The sequence below is a fragment of the Myodes glareolus genome, chromosome 6 (genome assembly GCF_982192425.1).
Source record: "Myodes glareolus chromosome 6, mMyoGla1.1, whole genome shotgun sequence".
Classification (NCBI taxonomy): domain Eukaryota; kingdom Metazoa; phylum Chordata; class Mammalia; order Rodentia; family Cricetidae; genus Myodes; species Myodes glareolus.
In genome coordinates this window covers 90,464,758-90,484,310 of record NC_142031.1, presented here as the reverse complement: position 1 = coordinate 90,484,310, position 19,553 = coordinate 90,464,758, and the positions used below count along the sequence as shown (strand labels likewise).

The 19,553-nt window shown below is 46.1% G+C and overlaps 2 long non-coding RNA genes across 2 annotated transcripts in view; one reads left to right on the top strand and one right to left on the bottom strand.

The window, feature by feature from the left end:
* LOC125388271 (uncharacterized) overlaps positions 1-19,553 on the top strand; it is a 300,518-nt gene that overhangs the window by 277,077 nt on the left and 3,888 nt on the right. The window lies entirely within an intron of this gene.
* On the bottom strand, positions 12,479-14,874 carry LOC148121884 (uncharacterized). Its single transcript, XR_015738001.1, has 2 exons — positions 13,525-14,874; positions 12,479-13,057 (listed from the first exon to the last, which is right to left on the bottom strand). It is a non-coding gene; the product is annotated as an uncharacterized LOC148121884 (long non-coding RNA).

Here is a 19,553-nt window from a genome sequence, read left to right as displayed (position 1 = left end):
CAACATTTCCTCTGAAATCCCTTTAAAAAGGAGCATCCCAGTGAAGTATTTTTAGATATATTTTTCTATGTATATGTATACATTCATTTAGGAAGAAATAAATATAATCTTTTTGTGTTTTATAGAATGAACCTAGGGTCTTATATGTGCTTGATGGTGCTCTACCACTGAACTATATAAGCCCAACTCAAATGTATTTTTCCATTTTATTTTATTTTATACATGTGGGTAATTTGCCTCCACATATGTTCTATATACTGCATATGTGCCTGGTGCCCAAAAAAACCAGGAAAGGGTGTCAGATCCCCTGGACCTGGAGTTACAGACAGTTATGAGCTATCACATGGATACTGGGGATTGACCCTGAGTCTTCCGTAAGAGCGGTCAGTGCTCTTAACTGTTGAACCATCTCTCCAGGCCTACATCTATCGTTTTTAATCAATGAAATAAATTAACTAATAGGAACAGATATATTTGTTTTGTATGATATGGAAGATCTATATATACTAACTCCTCAACAGTTCGAGCTGGTCTTCCTTTAAGCCACACCTGGGTGAAGGAGCCAAGAGCCTGAAGATGTCTGACCATTGTCAGCCTTGAAGGGGTCCCTGCCTGGCCTGTGTTCAGAGGATCCTAGGATGTGTTGCCTTTGAGAACTAGGAAGCTGACTGCCCTAAATGCTTGTGGGAGGTGGGGATGTTCTCTGACAGGCAACTATGGCTAACAGAATTACTGTGGTGGCCGAAGAAACAATCTCTCTCCTTCCCAGGTCAGCCTGTAGCCAAGGACTGAGCAAGGCATGGAGAAAAGTCAGGCTCCCTCATGCTCACAGGGATGATGGGAAGTACCTAACCACATGGTTCGGAAATGCTCCCTCCTCCTGCTCACACAGCCATGGGCCTTCCTCTTAAAGGCTCTTCCTAGAGGCGTTCCTTCCTGTCTGCTTCCCAGGAGTCCTCGCACCAAGAGCACAAAGGACAGGAATCACTAGACTGAAGGCTTCCACAGGTTTAGCAGAAAGGATTCCAAATCAGCTCCAAGTAGCTAACAATGCCTGCCTGCCACCCCCCCACCCCTACACACACACACACACACACACACACACACACACACACACACACACACCTTCTCCTCAATGCTTCTTGTAGAAACAAATTAGCCTTTTTGGCCTAGTCCCACACTCCTTTGACCACAGAAACTCCCTTGTCCCCCATGCAGTGTAGCTTTTCTCCCGACCCTGAATGCCTGCAGCACCTCGGGTGCCCCCTTTTCAGGATGTAACCTCTGCTGGTATTTGCTACGATTTGCATTTTCAGCTTCAGCTGCAGAGTCCGGAGTCAGTGAGGTACCCACTCATAGTCAGCTCTCCAACACCACAGGAAAATGATGATGTCCCTGACAGTCAAAGAAATAGGTGCAGCATCTGGCCCCCAAGAAAAGCCCAAACATTGTTTCCACTCTCTTGGCTCCCCACAAACAGCTCTGCCCAGGAACACCGGTGTTTGCCTATTTCTGCCCTTCCCAAGAGGAGTCCCTGAAGACTTCCCTTCTCCGTACACTGCCCTCTGGGGCCTGGGTAGTTTCAAGAGAAGAGACAGTCTTATCTAGAGCTTTGAAAGGGTGGAGGACTCACGTGGGTACCCCAAGTGGGCCGACTGCGGTGACCTTGCCCTAGAACATCCGCACCTCTGCCTAAGTTTAGGATCAGAATTCATTTTCTGGCTCGGTTTGAGCAGCTAGGGTGGGGGAGATAGTTAAAAACAGATAGCATTTCACTGTGACTATCAGCCCAAGAGACCTGAAAACAGGGACAGGGACAGCAGAGATGCTAGCTAGCACGCCCCACCGCTCACCATAGTCAAGAGGCGGAGGCCACTCAAGTGCCACCAGCAGGTGAATGAGTAGCCAAAAGTTAGCATGTTTGTGCCACAGTGTTTCCTTTCTTTGAAAGGAAACAAAGTGGGGATTTTTTTTTTTTGCTTGTTTGGTTGGTTTGATAGTGTGTGTGTGTGTATGTGTGTGTGTGTGTGTGTGTGTGTGTGTGTGATGTATGTATGGATATGTGGTGTATGCAGAAGAGTTTATGTGTATTGTGTGAAGTATACCATGTATGCTCCTGTGTGTGTCTGAGTGGAGGGCAAAGGCAGACTCAGGCTTCTGCTGTGTTGGTTGCTCTTTGCTTTCCCCCTTTGAGCCAGGGTCCTCTCACTGGACCTGGCGCTAGACTAGTGCCCCAGCCACCCTCCTCTCTCTCCCTATCCACTGTGTCGGAGTTAGAGGCATGCACAGCCATACCCCATTTTTTACATGGGTGCTAGGGACCCTAATTCAGGTCCCCGTGCTTCTGTAGCAAAGGCCGTTATCTCCTGAGCCACCTCCCCAGCCTATGAAATGAACTTTTGATGCATGAGATGCTGTGGATAAGCTTTGTGTGATTCTAGGTTGTCAACTTGACTACATTTAATCCAGATCTTTGAAGCAGGAAAACACACCTTTCATCCAGATCTTTTGATCTGGGGAAAAGACACTTCTTTAATCTGCATCTTGAGGCAGCAAGGCATACCTTTAGTCCAGATCTAATCTGGGCCATGCCTTCTGCTGGAAGCCTAGATAAATCTGGAAGGAAGGAGCTTGTGTTCTTAGACTGCTTGCTTTCACCTCACTGGTGAATCTGTTACTTCACTGACCTCAGAGGCTATTTCTTCAGGATTCCAGTATATACTGAAAATCAGGTGAGACATTCAGTCTTGGGAACTGAGCAACTACTGGGTTCTTGGATTTTCTGTTCAGAGCCGGCCGTTGCTGAATTAGCTGTCAGTCATTTTAATATATCCTCTTTCTGTATAAAAAGAGGGTTTTTTTATTTGTCTGTTTGGTTTGGTTTGGTTTGGTTTTTTTGGAGGCAGGGTTTCTCTGTGTAATCTCCCTGGCTGTCATGGAACTCACTTTGTAAACCAGGTGGGCCTCAGACTCCCAGGGATCTGCCTGCCTCTGCCTTCTGAGTGCTGGGATTAAAGGAGTATGCCACCACGCCTGGCTGACATTCTACAAATTCTGTTACTCTAGAGCAGTAGTTCTCAACCTGTGAGATTTGACCCCTTGACCCTTTCACAGGGATCACCTAAGACTATTGGAAATATCAGATATTTACATTACTGTTCATAACATTAGCAAAATTATAGTTATGAAGTAGCAACAAGAATAATTTATAGTTGGGAGTCACCACAGCATGAAGAACTGTATTAAAGAGACGGAGCATCACAGCTTTAGAGAACCCTGACTAGTAATATTTTGGTACCGGGAGTGGGGTACAGACTCCTGGTCTGCACCACATTGTTCTGGGGAGGATTATGGGAGGACTGTGGAACTTTGTGCAAGAAAGCCATTGAGAATCCAGCGCTTGGCGGGCTGTTCTGTGGGGAAAGGATGGAAGACAAGTAGGTTGAGGGCAATGCAGATGACGGAAGCCAGGCTTGTGAAGTTTCAGAAGGAAGTTTAAAACCTCTATCAGAGACATTTGTGATTTTGAATTAAAATTCCGTGGTTCTGTTTAGCTGAGGCTGGAGAATCAGCTGTGGCTTCACATGCTATCAGAACCACCAAAGTGAAGCCTTCACTTTGTGGGGATCCTAGATTGTGATTTCCCGGAGCTGAGAAACTAACACTGGCTCAGAAAGGTCCAGCATCACCGAGGTGCAACCTTCTGGGACGTATATCCTGAGAGTCAACACCCAGAAGCTGTGTTCCGGAGGTGGCTAAGGCTGTACCTCATGCTGGCAGCCCAGCTTGGTAGTGTACTAAGTCATCCGAATAGGTCATGGATATTGTCATTCTTTCCATCTCAACAAGGTGAGCAAATACCGGGGGAGCATGAGGGGGGCAGCATTGGCAGATGTGGGGAGATAGGTACCCAAGCTAGAAAAGGGCTCAAGGGAATCTATCACCCAGAAAGCAAGACCCCCCAGCCTGGCTTCTCCAAATTGACTGGTCAGCCATTTCCCCAGAGAGCTCTCTGGCCAGCAGGAGCCCCGTTTCCTAGAGGGAAGAAGAGGGAAGAAAGTGAGATCTGTAAACATCCTTTGCTTTAGCTTTTCCTTCCCCCTGTTCTCTCGGATGCTGCTCTCCCGGCATGCAACGGTCACAGGTCCTTCCTGTTGAGCCTTCTCTCATCTTCACTTCCATGGCTCCAGCTGGTTCTGTCTTTCCTTCACTCCCTGACAACTCTCCCTCACCACACCCTAGCCCACCTTCACACTGTCCACCAGCAATAGCCTTCAGGGGGCCAGGGTGAACTAGAGAATGGTTGGAATCATGAGAAACCTCAATGTAGTAGGAGGGCTGCTGGTTTGTTCCCGGCTGCTCAGTCCCAAAATAACCACATAGAAACTATATTATTTGCAATACTGTTTGGCCAATAGATTAAGCATATTTCTGGCTTTTATATTTCAAATTAACACCATCTTCATTAATCTGTGTATCACCACATGGTTGTGACTTACCGGCAAGTTTCCTTCCAGCCTCTGTCTCTGTTGGGGCTACATGGCTTCTCTTAACTCTGCCTTCTTTCCTTCTTTCTCCCAGCTTTCAGTATAGTTTTTTTTTTAAATGTTATATCCTGACACGGGATTCATGTGAGTCTTTCACAGTCAACGCATTTTTTAATTGATTAATTTATTTATTTATTTATTTATTATGTATACAATATTCTGTCTGCATGTGTGCCTGCAGGCCAGAAGAGGGCACCAGACCTCATTACAGATGGTTGTGAGCCACCATGTGGTTGCCGGGAATTGAACTCAGGACCTTTGGAAGAGCAGGCAATGCTCTTAACTCCTGAGCCATCTCTTCAGCTCCCTTTCAGTATAGTTTTTACCTCCTAGTTCTACTCTGCCCTATCATCAGGCCAAGACAGTTTCTCTATTCATTAACCAATAAAAACAACACATATACAGAACTTCCTACATCACGTTGGGACCAATCAAGTTCACTCTGTGTTCCAGTTCTGTGGTCCCATGAAGTTGTCATCACTTCAAAGGAATGATCTTGTTCCCATGAGAAGTTTGCTTCTGCTTCAGGGTTCAGCCTCTGCATGAGATGATGACCCTCATTTGTGGGATCATCTTGCTAAGGGAGGTAGTTTAAGTCCCTTGTCACAAAGATATTAACTGGACAACTGAATTAGGGTGGAGGGAGGATCACTGTAAGAAGTTCAGGATGAAGAGCCTGGCGAGGAAGTTAAGTAGTATCCTAGCCTTCCACGGGATTCTTTGCAGTTTGGTTATAACCAACACATTTAAGTCAAAGCAGTTCATCAACTGTAGACCTTAAATATAAGGACAAATCCATCAAATATCAATGTATACCCTCTAATTACTGTATTTTTGCCTACCTCATAATTAATGTATTTTGAAAGACTTGGATAATTTAATATAGGGGAATCTCAAAAATATATACACATCATGAGATGGAGCGAAACCTGTCTTTTGTTTTACTGTTGTTGCTCAGGACATTTAAGATACCTGCCTGCCTGTGGGGGGGGTGTGTCAAAGGATTGACATCAAGTGTCCTCCTTAATCGTTTCTTTGAGACAGTCTCTCACTGGACCTGAGTTTGCTAATTCAGCTAATCGGGCTGGCCAGCAAGCCCCTGAGATCCTCCTGTTTCAACCTCCCCAGGTGTATACTACGCAGGTATGTTCTATCTACACAGTCATGTATTACACAGGCGTGTACTACACCCAGCTTGTTTACATGGGTTCTGGGGAATCGAACTCAGGCCTTCACACTTGCACAGCAAACTCTTTATTGACTGACCTACCACTCCAGCCTCCGAGATGCTCTTTTATCCCTTGCCTTTTCTTCTCCCCTGTCCTGGACAATCTCTTGTTATCCCATTTGACCACAAATCTGACCTTTCTCCTGCTCAGAAACCTTTGAGCCTTGCTTCTGGGAATGTGTGTGTCGCCCTGGCTGGTATTATACAGGAGACATTTTTTGGGTCTTGTTGGTTAGATTTGTTTGAATGGATCTGAGAAGTCATCGGAGCGATGACTTCGTGGGTCAGCTGGTTGTGGCTCTTCTGCACAACTGGGGTGATGGGAGTTCTAAGGTAAATACAACAAATGCCGTATCAGACACTTAGAGACAAGAGGCGGCGAGGTGTGAACAACATTTCGAATACTACAGAAGGGGTTGGAAATTCAGCTTTAGAGGATCTGCAGATTGTCACCAGCCCAATGGCCGAAGGAAGGCAGATGACTTAGGAACAAGGTTCAGGAATTTCACTGCCCACCCCAGCAAATTATCAGCCCAAGAAGGAACCCCAGCAGTACCCCATAATGGCCTATGGCTCTCAACTTTCCTTCCTTAATGATGGATGGGAGATATTCAAAATATTTCTAAAGACAATTCTTTCTCTACTGCTCTTGACTTTCTTTGTAAATTCAAGAGCGGGGCCTGCTGCCTGGAAAGGCGGAGCTAGGATTCCATTCTTTAGCCACCCTTATTTTTAGTTGTGGGGACAGGAGAGTTGAATTACTCTGCTATCATTCCCTTGGGCTGAAATCCATCTATTCCTAAGAATCTTACTGGAAAAGTTAGGCCTGTTTTTACTTTCCATAACATCTATTCTTGGGAAAGTAGGTTTGCTCCAAGATCTGCAATCTTTTAATAATCTTGTCATTTTTCCCCGTCATTGGCTTCATCTTCTCCATCATCATCATTACTCCCAGATCAGTTCAGTTCCCCCCACCTGCACACCTACTACCTAGGGAATGCTGTTTTTAAAAGTCATCTTTCCTTTAATAGCAAAGTGTGCAGAACGGCAAGGAGGCATCAGAGGAGGTGGCGTATGATGCCCGTCATGGAATTTGGAGAGCAAGCTGGTGTTCAGGAATCCAGAAGTCAGCAAAGGTGTCGGTCCTCTGTGTTTGGAGACTTGTCAGTCCGCCACCGAATATCAGAGTACACCCCTGATCTGCAGTCTCTCTGTGGCAGTTTTGACCTTTCCAGCAGGGCGTGTTCCAGTGGCAAGCTTCCCATTGGCTCACGGAGCCTCGTGTGGGATCAGAGGAGTAACCGTGTCTTTTCTGGTTTCTGCAGATTCTGCTTAGCCTACTTTGCCTAACCAAAGCCAGCAGAAACTACCTTAAACTTAAAGCACGTCCCTTGCTATCAGCTCAAGGAAGCTTGTTTGCTTCTCCCCTCTCACCTTCGACCCTCCCCCAAGATCCCCATGCTCCCAATTTACTCAGGAGATCTTGTCTTTTTCTACTTCCCATGTAGATTAGATCATGTAAGTCTCTCTTAGTGTCCTCATTGTTGTCTAAGTTCTCTCAGATTGTGGTTTGTAGGCTGGCTTTCTTTGCTTTATGTTTAAAACCACATATGAGTGAGTGCATGTGATAATTGTCTTTCTGTGAATGGGTTACCCCATTCAAAATAATTTTTTCTAGCTCCGTCCATTTTCCTGCAAAATTCAAGCTGTCGTTATTTTTTTCTGCCGTGTAGCACTCCATTGTGTAAATGTACCACATTTTCCTTATCCACTCTTCAATCGAGGGTCATTAGGTTGTTTCCAGGTTCTGACTATGACAAACAAGGCTGCTATGAACATAGTTGAGCACATGTCCTTGTGGCATGACTGAGCATCCTTTGGATATATACCCAAAGTGGTATTACTGGGTCTTGAGAGGCCAGCAGGGGAGCAGAGAAAAATGGATCTAGTTGTACCAAGACTTTCTTTCACTAACAGAAATCCTTATTGAGAGCAAAAGGGCCATAACCAGGAAGCAGTTTTTATTACAGACACAGATGAGGGTCATCTCAATCTTGCCTATTTTACTGTGCATATATTAGCAATTATATATTAATAAATATATTAACAAAAAAAGGAAGCTTGCTTGACTACTCGCTGATGTGAACTGCCGGAGCCAGTCTCAGAGTCTTCTTTCTTGTCAGTGTGTGATAATAATTCCTTTATTTTATTCTTGAGGCAGGGTCTCATGTTGGCCTCGAGCTTACTATGGAACTGAGGATGCCCTCGAACCTTTGATCCTCCTGCCTCCAGCTCATGAGTGGTAGGGTGCACTACCTGTCTGTGCAATGCTGGGCACGGAATTCATGGCTTTGGGCATGCTAGGTAAGCGCTCCACCAACTGAGCCACACCTCCAGCCCTTGTGCCTTGGTTTTTAATCATCTTGATCACCTGAATTGTTGGCACCACACTTTTGAACTCAGCTTAAAGAGGACTTTAGGGACTGGCGGTGGGTGAGTAGGGTGAGACTAGAAGGGAGGGAGCTATGATGCCTTCATGAGAGCCACGTACACGCAAACCTTTCCAAGGCAACGTGAACCACACACACAGTGACTCTGACCCCTTTCCCATGGAGAACAAACGTTGGTGTGGTAGAATGAGGGATGAGCCACCTTATCGGAGTTCCTGCAGAAGCTGGCAAGCTTGCTCACTCCCACTCTGCATCTCTTCTTTAAATCAGGACTTCCCAGAAGAAGTTTTAATCACAGAATCCTCCCTTGAAGGCAAATGTAGGCAGAATTCCACATTTAGAGCTGAGTGATTGGGGACAAGGAGATACGGTGGTATGGAGAACAGTTTTCTCCTCAACTTCCTCTTTCCCTGTTCCATGTCCCTGCAGGCTCCCCATGAACATCCCACTGCCCCCTCGACATCTTCCTTGATCAGAGGACCCTGTCCTCCCCCACCCCACATCCCCTTTGGCCGGCACAGAGTAGGACGGATGTTCCCAAGTAGAGAGCTGAAATTCAATCGGAGGCATTCTCTGGCTGTTTACTTGGTGTCTTATGCCTCACAGGTTCTGGGGTGCCCTCTGGCTGAATCCTGCCTCTGCCAGGCCAGCAGGCAGTGCCAGGAAGTGGGGCTGGCATTGAGAAGGAGCAGACACATGGGATCTGAATCCTGTTTGATGATTCCCAAGTGGCTTCCTCTTGCAGACAGATTCCTGGCTCTGGGACTTGGGGTTTCCTCATGCCTCTCACACTTTCTGCACTGAGACTGCATGGGAGAAGCATCTCGCAGGTTATAATGGGAATTTGGAAGATGAAGGAGAATATGGAAATATTGATGACCAAAAAAAAAAAAAACCAGTCCGTAAAAGTCCTGCCTGGGCGCTTAGCAAGCACCCAGTAGAGCTGCTAACAGAAGCTGTGTTGTGGGATGTTTGTACACTGGGTGAAGGTGTATTTGCTGTGATTGGTGCAATAAAAAGCTGAACGGCCAATTGCTAGGCAGGAAATATAGGTGGGACTTCCGGGGACAGAGAGGACCCTGGGAAAAAGAAAGGAGGGCATGCCAGGAGACACAGAGAGAAAACAGGAGGTGCAAAATGAAAGAGCGGTAATGCCAAGTAACAGAACATAGATTAATATGGACTAATTTAAGTTACAAGAACTAGTTGAGACAAACCTACGCTAAAGACCAAGCTTTCATAATTAATAATGTGTTGTTATCTGGGAGCTGGCTGGTGAGACAGGAAAAGACTTGTTACATATGCCGTCCAATGTGGGGTAGCAAACGCCCACACAGGGTCTGAGAAAGCAGTCTCCCGGTAGGCTCGGCGTACAGAGGCAGGGTTTCTCTGTAGCTTTGGAGCCTGTCCTGAAACTCACTCTGTTGACTAGGCTGACTTTGAACTCACAGAGATCCGCCTGTCTCTGCCTCCCGAGGGCTGGGATTAAAGGCACGCACCACCGCCGCCCAGGCTGAGGCATGGCTATTTGTAGAGGCTGTGATGTGCAGCAGAGCACTGGAGAAGGTGGCATGCCAGGTGAAAATGCCTGCCACAGCGTGGACACCACAGCTTCCCAGAGCTGAGGCCGGCATGGGACTAGGCTTTCAGGGAACCAAGGCGGGCAGAGTCAGGCATCAGAACCACATAGGTGACTGGCGTGGCTATTTATTTAAAATTCAGTCAGAGAAGGACTCAGACACAAAGTAAAAGCAGTCCAGACCAAAAAGACCTTTAAACCAGTACAGTAAAAAATGGTTATAGACAGTCGTAGAAAAAATAAATTGTTTAAAAATAATAAAGTCTTTAAAGAGAGAATAAAGTAATATAAAAAGGCTGCATAAAGATGGGAAATACACAGGGTATCTGGATTTTGTACAGCACTTTGTTGACTTTGAATTTTGTAAATGTTCACTTATGAACAAACAACAGCTGCTGAGAGACATTGGACTATAGAACGAGTGCTGAAATAAGCCAGGCTACACACTCTAGAAATGTCCTGGCTGTAAAATGGGACTCAGGAAGTGTGTTGCACTGGGGGAGACATTATACCTTTGTTTCCATAGAAAACAAAAGGCTATGTTTTTCTTCAAAATTAATAAAGGTCAGCTTTGCCCAAGGGAGACCTCCTGAGAATCTTGGCTGCAGACACGAGGGAAACGTCAAGAAACACTGTAGGATGGGTGATGTGTTCTGATCCTGTGACACAGGACCAGCTCTGAGACTGGGGGAGACATGATGCAAAAGGGCCATGATGGTTAATCTTCATTGACAAGTTAACTGGATTTGAAATCACTTGGAAGATACACTTCAGGGCATATCTATGAAGCTGTTTCTAGAGATTTCCAGCTGAGGAGAAAGACCCACCTTACATATAGGCAGAACCATCCAGGCATTCAAGTCCCAGACTCGGTAAAAATGGGGAAAGGAGGAAGGGAGCTGAGTGCATCTTTCTCTCCTTCCTGACCCTAGAAGTAATGTGACCAAGACCCCTCATGTTCCAACCACCATGTCTTCTCCACCATGATAAGCTATGTTTCCTCAAACCCCCTCCTTCTTTAAGTTGTTTTTATCAGATATTTTCTCATAGCAATGAGAAAAGTAACCAGGAGACCAGGAGACTCTGAGCCAAGTTGCATTGGCTAATGTCCTCTGTACTGAATGCAATCTTCCTGTAACCCTGCCCAGGACCTTCCAAAATAGAGAAGACCTCTGGCCCAAAAACAATCCATACGTCAGGCCAACAGTAGCTAGCCCCAAGGAAGAATGGCTGGACCTACTCTGTCTGAAAAGGGTTCCGCCTTATGGATGGCGTTTAGACTTTGACACCCTTTTGTGCATGGTAAAAGGATATAAGTTTCTTACAAAAGGTATATACCAGAGCAGCCCAGGAAGATGTGGCATCCCCAGGAAGGTCTGCCATTGTCCCATTTCTCCAGAGCACTCCCACAGGCAACTTTAGGAGCACTGTTATGTTACTCTCGTGCCCCTTTACCCATACACCCTTATAGTTAGTACCTATCCGGTGTGGAGACCCAGACCTGTTTTGTCCTTGCAGCCCCAAAGCACTAAGACGTGATTGCTTTATTCTGTTTTGTAAGCAGTTCATGATGAGTAAATCCTGGGTCTTAAATCTCCGGGACTGCAGTTTGAGTGTTGCGCATTAGAACTCGTTCGTACTCCAACACACGGGACTGAATTCATGTGCCTCAGCAAAATGAATGTTTATTCCATATCAGGAACCCTGAGTACTTTATAACTAACTAGCCAGGTGGCCTTGAAAAAGATGTGTGAGGTCTGTCCTGGAGTTAGTGCCATACAATCTATCTACTTCCTAGGACCATTTTAGAAAGAAATCCTACAGACTCGTGGATGTGGATGTAAGGTATACAGTGTACTAGGTAAAAGGTTGACCTTAGAACCCAGACATAATGTTAAGGGTATGAAGAGAAGGGAATGCAAAAAAACTAACAGTCTTACCTCTGAAACTGATTCAGATCCTGCAAAGGTGAACTTTGTACAAATCACTTCTCCTGGCCAGGCCTCTGTTTCCTCAGCTGTACAATGGGAATATCAACATCCCCCGGTGTAGGATGACTAGTTACTATCTATCCAGTGTTAGAACAGTGCCTAGCATATAGCACGCTATATGATCCGACACATGGGGTCTAAGCGCTGAATGGACGTCAGTTTTATGGAGAGCACATCACTCCAGCCACGTCGGATTTGGTGGCCCCCAGAGTCCTCCTTTGCACCTGGATGTAAAGCTCACGCTGTGGCCCTTAGCGTTCTTGAGGGGAAGTTTGGTGGGTCCAACATGTCCTTTTCCAACAGGAGGGCTGGACCTCTCGTTCAGCCACAGTTGGCTGAGAACTCACACCTAACCCCTTTCCACAAGCCTCAGATCTCTCCTCTCCCCTCACTGCCTCCACCACCGCTGACAAGGACCATAATAGTAGTCTGTGCCACGGTCATTCAGTTGTAATATCCCAGAAGTATACCTACTCCCAAAACACACCACCTGCTTGGAAACATGAGCACTCAACACACAGACTAGGAAAGAAAAGTCCGGAGGACAGCATGGGGCCTAAGAGCGCCTACGGGAAACCCTGAAGATTATTATTTCCCTTAAACATCTTCAAGAGGAATTTGCCTTTAATTTCCTGGTTGGAAACATAAAAACACATTCTTTGATTCTGGAATAAAATGATGACTTTAGATATATAATATATATTATATATTTATCAGAAATAGATTTACATCACTTTCCAACCTCCCTTCCTTTCTCCAGCCCCTCCCAGATCCCCTTTCCAAGTTGATAGCCTCTTTTTCTTTGATTATTATTGTTACATACATATATATATATATAAGAATGTGTGTATGTGTGTCCACACAAATACATCCAGAGTCTTCTGAGTCTGTTTTTGCTGATGGTGTCTATATGGTTTTGAGGCTGACCACTTCACATTGAACAACCACTAAGGAGGCTCATCTCTGAGAGACGCTAATTCTTCTCCCAGAGGTCATTAGTCTGGGGCACTCAAAAAAGTCTTCCCCCTTCCGCAGGAATATGTCTATTGGCATTGCTATGATTTCAGTCTTGATCACGCCCCATTTCTAGGAGACTGTTTTTCTGTAGACTTTCTGGTATTCTGACAACCTTTCTGGCCCCTCTTCTGTGACGGAGCGGATGCAGGAGCTGTGACGTAGGTGTGTCCAGTGGGGTGGGCTCCCCGGGAGCTGTTGATCTCTGCGTGTGTCCAGTTGTGGTTTTCTATGAAGGGCTCCCTTTGCTGTAAGACCAAGTGAAGTGAGTACTTTTTAAAAAGGTTTATGGCCAGGTGGTGGCGGCGCACACCTTTAATCCCCGCACTTGGGAGACGTCAGCAGGCAGATCCCTGAGTTCAAGGTCAGTCTGGTCTACAGAGTGAGTTCCAGGACTGCCAGGGCTACACCGGGAAACCCTGTCTTGAAAAACAAACCAAAACAGAGTTCTATGTCCGCACTGTAAGTCTACTCTTGTTTGCTGGGACAGTTGCTATTAACCTCATTAGTGGACTCTGGAGAGACATGCCCTGTGCCCAAGCATACCATCAATGACCTCTCTCTGCCCCTGGAGAAGAGCCACACGAACAAGTGAGTTCTGTTCTAGCCCGAGGACCTAGCCTGCTCTGACCAGCCAGCTCGGCGAAATGCTGGGCCAAGGAGCTGCTTGCTGCCATCTACCCACTCAGTTGCTTCTGCAATAATTGTAACTTACCCTGACCTGAGATGACCCCGTAGCTGACCCCTTACAGGGTCTCCTCTAGGACAAAATAATTGAATTAGGTGTCCACTGGTCCTTCAGGGTGTGTTGTCAGCTGCTGGCTGAATGGCCGCACTTTCACGCAGCAACCTGTCAATGACACCTTCGTGTCCAGCCAGGATGCCATCCTTGGCTTGAAGTGTAGATTTCCTAACACCAGATGTGAACTGTGAACGTCACGCAACAGTGACTGGTTCCCAGTATTTGCTCAGATGGCACAGAGGCCTTTGTCCTTGAATCGCTTCCCAAGCCAAACCTTGGGCTCTGTTCCCCAGCCTCCACAGTCGCTCCATGAAGAAGTCTTAGGTAAGAATTGACGTAGTCCATCCTGAGTCTAACCCAGAAACCAGTAGACAGTCTCGGAAAGCCTCCAAGTCAGGAAAGGACTGGCAGAGCATATGTACCAAGTTACCTGGGTCACATAGACCCTGCCGTGTGGCTTGACTCGTACTGTACTCTTGATACACACTTTGGTGGAGCAGGCATTGCCATTTTTCTCTGTGGTGGTCAAAAGTCTTTTGGCAGGCTTTATCTTGTCTAACCTGAATCATAAGTTTGGTTTTGGCGATGGTGGTGGTGATGATGGTGATTTTTTAAGACAGGATCTTGTGTAGCCCAGGCTGGCCTCAAACTCCTGATCGCCCTGCGTCTACCTCCCAAGTGTGGCCATGACAGGTATAAGCCGCTATGCCTAGCAGTAGAAAGTTGTTTTATTTCGTTTTTTTGTTTGGTTGGGGTTTTTTTTCGTTTGTTTGTTTGTTTTTCGAGACAGGGTTTCTCTGTAGCTTTGGAGCCTGTCCTGGAACTAGCCCTTGCAGACCAGGTTAGCCTCGAACTCACGGAGATTCTCCTGCCTCTGCCTCCTGAGTGCTGGGATTAAAGGCATGTGCCATCATCACCCGGCTTTGTTTTGCTTTTTTAATTTAAGATGTTCTGCGAAATAAGCTACTGGTATTGTTATGCTTCTCAGTCTAGGTCTATGACATCACAGGAATTGAACTCGCTCTGCCCTTCAGCCATTATTTAAACAGTATCAAAACTAACAAAGCCAGCTAAGCAGGGCACAAGGCTCTGTCATGGAATAGCACTTCCTGACTGACCCTGGGCTGTGGTGATTGTAGTACAATTAAGACCTTCAAAGACAACCTGGACTGAAGGTTCACATCTGTAATCCTGGCACTCAGGAACTAGAGGCAGGAGGATTGCTGTGAGTTCAAAGTCAGCTTGGGCTGCAGCTCAAGACCCTGTCTCGAAAAAATAAGCAACAAAAATATCAGAATAAAGCAAAAGAATAAACCATCAGCAGTTGTGGTGTTGCAAGTCTTTAAACCCAGCACTCGGGAGGCGGGTGGATCTCTGTGAGTTCAAGGCCAGCCTGGTCTACAGAGTGAGTTCCAGGACAGGTTCCAAAGCTACAGAGAAACCCTGTCTTGAAAAACAAAACATTAAAGTTTATAAATACAGGATCAGTTATAGACCCTTGCCCCAAATAAAAAACCAAAACACTAATGTGCATTTTTATAAGAAAAGGAAATTGGGATTGGATTTTTCCCATGAGGAATACTTAATAAGCAAAGGATATCTATCTCCCCATCATCCACTCCTGTTATTCTCTTTCCTCTGTCTTCCCTCCATCATCCACCAGAAAGGAAAGGGAGGGAGAGTGAACTTGAATAATAGATGTGAGATCACTGGCTAGAAAGTGGGGGTCAATCTCAGAGGCCAGAAATGCCCTTATCCTGCAAAATGGCCTAAAATAGGCCACAGACACCAGCTAGGGCAGGGAGGTGAAAACCCTCTGGAGGTGTGAGCCTGATGCTATAATATCAGAGTGGGTAGAGGATGGCTGAGCCTAAGAGAAAGGAGGTACCTATAGCCAGATAAAGATAGGTAGCTGATAGATAGATAGATAGATAGATAGATAGATAGATAGATAGATAGATCAATCGATAGATAATAGATACGTAGATGAATGATGAATGGATTGATGAAGGATAGATAGATAGATAGATAGATAGATAGATAGATAGATAGATAGATCAATCGATAGATAATAGATACATAGATGAATGATGGATGGATTGATGAAGGATAGATAGATAGATAGATAGATAGATAGATAGATAGATAAGATAAGATAGACAGTCAGATTTATAGGTGTACTAGAGAGAAATTGGATGACAGAGGTAGAGTCTACAGAAAAAATGTATTTTCTTATTAAGAGAAGAGACCAAAAATGTGCAGGTAGAAACAGCATAGCAGCTTTTAAAGTCTGCTTTAGAAGACAGTACATTCAAAGCAGAGTTTGAGACCATAGAGAGGATCAGGAAGCTAGAAACATCTGGAAATTATTCAGCAATATTTGGGGTTAGTACAAGCTGAACCTTCTCAAGGCTGGGTCCCAGGGTCATAGGACTTGACTACATGCCAGTCGGTCAGATCCAGGAGAGCCTGTGTAAGAGAGGCATCCTGGGATCAGTGGGGACAGACTGTGAATCCCTACGTATTTCCTTCAGAAAGGCCATTTCTCCTGAACCCTGGATGGTTCTGGAAGAAGGTGACCTAAAGTCTTAAATATCTGACTCTTTTGCTGTTTAATGGCCTATTTGTGGCTTTCAGATGTCACAGTCTTTGCAAAAATAGACAAAGTTTTTATGTCATCCAGCTCAGTGCTTCCGGAGGTTTGTCCTGCACATTATCAAATCAACTGCTTTAACCTTGAAGGGGAGGAGAAGGCACCACCAGGCCAGAGGATCAACTAAATCTGTCTAAACTGAGGGAAGCACGCAAGAAAAAAGTCGTGTTTGGCTTTTGTTGTTGTTGTTGTTGTTGTTGTTGTTTTTAATGACACAGCCTCATGGAGTCCCAGCTATATTAGGCTCCCTCTGAGACGGCTAAATTAGCCAGGCTGGGTCTTGTCTTGGGAAGAGATGGGAAGGAGGTGTGGGATGGGTAAGCAGTAACTAAGACTGCGCACGTGACCACTTTGCATCTTCAGATTCCATTATTCCAGCATCTCTCCACATATAGGAGTACAAGGATGGGACTTTACAGCCCTTTACCAGTTAGCGCAGTTCAGCTCCCTCTCCCACAGTTAACCTGCTCTCTCTGCCCGCATCCAGGCCTGCCAAGACATTCCGGGACAGACGCAATTCTTTTCTGCTTCAGTTGTCAGAGATAGATGAGGCCAAGGACAAATGTCCATTGGGAGGCCAGGAGATGTGTGACCTGGGGTTCACTGGAAAGAGAGCGGTTGGGAGACAGCTCACAAGGCAGGAGAAGATTGGGTTACGTAAGCCAAGCATGTGGGTTTGCTCACTGCTATTCACCTGTTGCTGATTAATACACTGCCTGTCACAAATCCAACAAGGAAATGGTTTTCCTGCTTAAGCAAGCTCACCTCATTGCAAGAGGGAAGAATGTTGGCAGAGTCATCAATCCAAGAATAACATATATTGGACCAAAGACTATGGTAGGAAAGCCAGGCATGGTGGCACACACCTTTAATCCCAGCATCAGGAGGCAGAGGCAGGCAGATCTCTGTGAGTTTGAGGCCAGCCTGGTCTATGAAGAGAGTTCCAGAACAGCCAGGGAGATTACACAAAGAAATCCTGTCTTTTTTTTTTTTTTTTTTGTAGTTTACAGAGATCTGTCTGCCTGCCTCTGCCTCCTGAGTGCTGGGATTAAAGGCATGTGCCACCACCACCCGGCGAGAAACCCTGTTTTAAAAAACCAGAAAGAAAAAGACTGGAGTTCCTGTTCACCAGAAACTCACAATCAAGACAGGTATACTTAAGTCAACCGTTCTGTCCAACCCATGTTATTCACATAACAGAATTTCCTCCAGTGCACAAAAATCCTATAGAAGTCAGGCATGCCTTAGGAGGCAGAGGCAGGCAGAACTCTGTGAGTTTGAGGCCAGCCTAGTCTACCAAGTGAGTTCCAGGACAGCAAGGGCTACACAGAGAAACCCTGTCTTGAAAAAAAAATCCTGCAGAAGTGCTTTGAGTGTTGAGTCAGACAGACCCAGTGGTTCCTTCCAGAAGAGCATTCTTCCAGACTGCTAGAACAGTGTGTGCAAAAGCTAGGGAGTAGGCTAGGGTTCTCCAGTCCTGACATGGTAAAATTCAGCTCAGATTCCAATGGCAGAAGCAGACCCTCCCTGCCCAACAACAAAGATTGAAATCTGAGTAGGGAGAAAGAGGTCAGACCAGTGAACAGGGCAAGAAGGAGAAGAGAGCCCTGGGAGATGGCCAGGCCGTCTGCTAGTGTGGAGGCGTGCCACTGTGAGTCTGCGGAGGGGATGTGTGGGGATGCTGATGACAAGCACGTGCGGCGTGGCTGCTTGCAGGATACATCAGTCTACTCTGCTTGAAGAAAGACTGGGATCCAGTGTGGTGCACAACTTCAGGCCCAGCACTTGAATGAAAGCAGAGGCAGGGGAATCTCTGTGAGTTCCAGGCCAACCTAGTCTGCACAGCGAGTTCCAGAGCTACATAGTGAGACTCTATCAAGGGGAGGGAGGAGAAGGAGTAGGGGGAGAGCAAGAAGTGTGAAGTGTGAATTAGAGCCTGGGGACATGGGACAGCCCCTACAGATGGCCTTCTGGGGGAAATGAGGACTCTGAGAGAGAAGACAGGATCTGGAGAGGAGAACTGAGCGCATCTGTACACAAGAGGGGAACACAGGAAGCTGGCAAGGCAGCAGCAAAGGCTGTTGTACTTTCTGCATCTGAACCGACAGTGTGCTAGACCCTCAAGAATCAGGCTCCACCCAGCATTAGTCTTCCTGGCCCCATCACTCAGTGTGTGCTCTTCCTCTAGAACCCCACGAACCTCGAACACAGCACATCCTGGATTGAGTGTCTCATCACCATCCCTCTTCCAGGCTCTCTCCAAGACACAGGGAAGGAGTCCTCAGCTCACCCTGACACTTGACCCAGAAATCCAGGGAGGGTTTTTCTCCCACTCCTTTCTCTAATATAGTGATTCTCCTAACGTTGCAACCTTTTAATACAGTTCCTCATGTTGTGCTGACCCCCCCCAACCATAAAATCATTTTCGTTGCAACTTCATAACTGCAATGTTGCTACTGTAACGAATCATAATGTAAATACCTGATATTCTCTATGGTCTTAGGTGACGCCTGTGAAAAGGTCGTTCAAACCCCCAGTGGGGGCCACCACCCACAGGTTGAGAACCACCACGCTAATAAGTCATCTCCCGGGTCACTCTGGAAACAATTGTCCTGGTGTTCACTGACTGTTACTGTCTTAATAACTTGCTACACACTAAGCAGCCTAAAGCACAACACAATGTATCATCTCATAAGAGTTCTGAAGGTCAGAAATCCTAAACTCCAAGCTGTCCACAAGACTGCATTCTTTTAGGGGACTCCGGAAAGCAACGGCTTCTTCCAGCCGCTTGAGCTTCTACAAGCCACCTCAGGGTTCTCCCAGGCCAGCAGCACGGTAGCTCCAGATCTCCCCTGCTTCTGACTGTCTTCCCAGCTCACCGACATAGAGATGATGGCCCATCTCTAGACCCTGAATCACATTTGCGAAACGTCTTTTCTGGCTGGGTGGTGGTGGTGCTCACCTTTAATTCACTTGGGAGACAGAGGCAGGCAGATCTCTGTGAGTTCAGAGCCAGCCTGGCCTACAGAGTGAGTTCCAAGATAGCCAGAGAAACCCTGTCTCAAAAACATAGAAAAATAGATAGATAGATAGATAGATAGATAGATAGATAGATAGATAGATAGATAGATAGATAGATAGATAGGTAGGTAGGTAGGTAGGTAGGTAGGTAGGTAGGTAGGTGGGTAGATAGATAGATAGATAGATAGATAGATAGATAGATAGATAGATAGATGATAAAAGAATCTTGCAAGGGAACTGATTCACGGATTTCAGGGCTTAGAAATGGTCCCTTTAGGGGTTCATTGTCTTGACTACCAAATACCTCACCCCAGCCTCATTGCCACCC